Source organism: Silurus aristotelis, assembly GCF_946808225.1.
Source record: "Silurus aristotelis genome assembly, chromosome: 8".
NCBI classification, from domain to species: domain Eukaryota; kingdom Metazoa; phylum Chordata; class Actinopteri; order Siluriformes; family Siluridae; genus Silurus; species Silurus aristotelis.
Genome location: NC_139581.1, coordinates 181425 through 185000, shown reverse-complemented (window position 1 = coordinate 185000; position 3576 = coordinate 181425).

Genomic DNA, 3576 nt, shown 5'->3' with positions numbered 1-3576 from the left:
ACACACACACACACACACACACACACACACACTTATCCTGTATACTTGGTTTGATATAAATATATAATATATTGTCCATAAAAGCCGTCTGTGGCATCAGTCCAGCCCCGCCTCCTCCACATGTATCTCTCTCTCTCTCTCTCTCCCCCTTACTTACTCGAGCTCTCTCTCGCTCGCTCTCTCTCTCCCTTACTTACTTTCTCTCTCCCTCTCCACCTTTGCTTCCACTACTGTGTGTTCTCTCTCTCTCTCTCTCTCTCTCTCTCTCTGTGGTGAAAAGCCAAACTACAGTAACGTTGTAATTCTTCATTATTATTATTTGCTGTGTTCTAAAAATAAAATATTACAATAAAACCTGAATAAATCTCTTCACTCTCAACGTGTGTGTGTGTGTGTGTAGGTTAGATTGTGTGTGTGTGTGTGTGTGTGTGTGTGTGTGTGTGCAGGTTAGATTGTGTGTGCTAAAGTGTGTGTGTGTGTGTGTGTGTAGGTTAGATTGTGTGTGCTAAAGTGTGTGTGTGTGTGTGTGTGTGTGTAGGTTAGATTGTGTGTGCTAAAGTGTGTGTGTGTGTGTGTGTGTGTGTGTGTGTAGGTTAGATTGTGTGTGCTAAAGTGTGTGTGTGTGTGTGTGTGTGTGTGTAGGTAGGTTAGATTGTGTGTGTGTGTGTGTGTGTGTGTGTGTGTGTGTGTGTGTGTAGGTTAGATTGTGTGTGCTAAAGTGTGTGTGTGTGTGTGTGTGTGTGTGTGTGTGTGTGTGTGAGAGACTGCATGCTTGAGGCAATGTGTCAGACAATCCGTGAGACTGTAATTAATTGCGTGTGTCTGTGAGACTGAATGCTTAAGACTGTGTGTGTGTGCGTGCGTGTGTAGGTTAGATTGCCTGTGCTAAAGTATTAGACTGAGTGTGTGTGTGTGTGCGTGTGTGAGAGAGTGAGAGAGACTGCATGCTTGAGTGTGAGAGAGACACCATGCGTGAGACTAAGTAATTGTGTGGTGAGACTGCATTTTGCACTTTTCACAACACGCATCGTCTCAAAGCAGCTTTACAGAATTTAACAGTGAAGGTGAATGATGTGTGTTTATCCCTGATGATGGAGACTTTGGTGAAGAAAAACTCCCTTAGATGTTCTGAGGAAGAAACCTTGAGAGGAACCAGACTCAAAAGCAGAACCTCATCCTCATTTGGGTGACATCAAGAGTGTGATTATAGTCTTTAAACACTACAGAACACTGGAGAGTGAGAACTAACATGAGCACTGGAGTGTGTGATTATGACTGATGATCTTTCTACAGTCTTCTACAGTCATTATGGTTATAAAACTAGGAGCTACTGAGCAACTCATAAAATAACTCAACATCTGCGATCATCAGAGATAGTGTGTGTGTGTGTGTGTGTGTGTGTGTGTGTGTGTGTGTGTGTGTGTGTGTGTGTGTGTGTGTGTGTGTGTGTGTGAGAGAGTGACCATGTGTGAGAGAGTGACTATGCATCAAACTAAGTAATCCTCTACACCTCTACTCCTCTCTACACCTCTACTCCTCCCTACACCTCTACTTCTCTCTACACCTCTACTCCTCCCTATACCTCTATTTCTCTCTACACCTCTACTCCTCCCTACACCTCTCTACATCTCTACTTCTCTCTACACCTCTACTCCTCCCTACACCTCTACTTCTCTCTACACCTATACTTCTCTCCACACTCTACTTCTCTCTACACCTCTACTCCTACCTACACCGCTACTTCTCTCTACACCGCTACTTCTCTCTACACCTCTACTCCTCCCTACACCTCTACTTCTCTCTACACCTCTACTCCTCTGTACACCTCTACTTCTCTCTACACCTCTACTTCTTTTTACACCTTTACTCCTCCCTACACCTCTACTCCTCCCTACACCTCTTCTTCTCTCTACACCTCTACTCCTCCCTATACCTCTATTTCTCTCTACACCTCTACTTCTCTCTACACCTCTACTCCTCCCTACACCTCTCTACATCTCTACTCTTTCCTACACCTCTACTCCTCCCTACACCTCTACTTCTCTCTACACCTATACTTCTCTCCACACTCTACTTCTCTCTACACCTCTACTCCTACCTACACTGCTACTTCTCTCTACACCTCTACTCCTCCCTACACCTCTACTTCTCTCTACACCTCTACTTCTCTCTACACCTCTACTTCTTTTTACACCTTTACTCCTCCCTACACCTCTACACCTCCCTACACCTTTACTTCTCTCTACACCTCTACTTCTCTCCACACCTCTACTTCTCCCTCCACCTCTACTCCTCCCTACTCCTCTACTTCTCTCTTCACCTCTACTCTTCCCTACACCTCTACTCCCCTCTACTCCTCTCTACACCCCTACTCCTCCCTACACCTCTTCTACCCTCTACTCCTCTCTATGCCTCCCTACTCCTCTACTCCTCCCTACACCTCTAATTCTCTAGTCCTCCCTACACCTCTACTTCTCTCCACACCTCTACTTCTCTCCACACCTCTACTTCTCTCTACACCTCTACTCCTCCCTACACTGCTACTCCTCCCTACACCGCTACTTCTCTCTACACCGCTACTCCTCCCTACACCTCTACTCCTCTACTTCTTCTCCCGACTCCTCTACTTCTTCTCCCTACTCCTCTACTTCTTCCTACTCCTCTATACCTCTACTCCTCCCTACACCTCTACTCCTCCCTACACCTCTACTTCTCTCTACATCTCTACTTCTCACTACACCTCTACTCCTCCCTACACCTCTACTTCTCTCTACACCTCTACTCCTCCCTACACCTCTACTTCTATCTACACCTCTACTCCCTACACATCTACTTCTCTCTACACCTCCCTACACCTCTACTCCTCCCTACACCTCTACTCCTCCGTACACCTCTACTCCTCCCTACACCTCTACTCCTGCCTACACCTCTACTCCTCCCTACACCTCTACTTCTCTCTACACCTCTACTTTTTTCTACACCTCTACTTCTCTCTACACCTCTACTTCTCTCCACACCTTTATTCCTCCCCACACCTCTACTTCTCTTTACACATTTACTCCTCCCTACACCTCTACTTCTCTCTACACCTCTACTCCTCCCTACACCTCTACTTCTATCTACACCTCTACTCTCTACACCTCCCTATACCTCTACAACTCCCTACACCTCTACTCCTCCCTACACCTCTACTTCTCTCTATACCTCTACTCCTCTCTACACCTCTACTCCTCTCTACACCTCTACTCCTCTCTACACATTTACTCCTCCGTACACCTCTACTCCTCCCTACACCTCTACTCCTCCCTACACCTCTACTCCTCCCTACACCTCTACTCCTCCCTACACCTCTACTTCTCTCTACACCTCTACTTCTCTCTACACCTCTACTTCTCTCCACACCTCTATTCCTCCCCACACCTCTACTTCTCTTTACACATTTACTCCTCCCTACACCTCTACTTCTCTCTACACCTCTACTTCTCCCTACACCTCTACTTCTCTCTACACCCCTACTTCTCCCTACACCTCTTCTACCCTCTACTCCTCTCTACGCCTCCCTACACCTCTACTTCT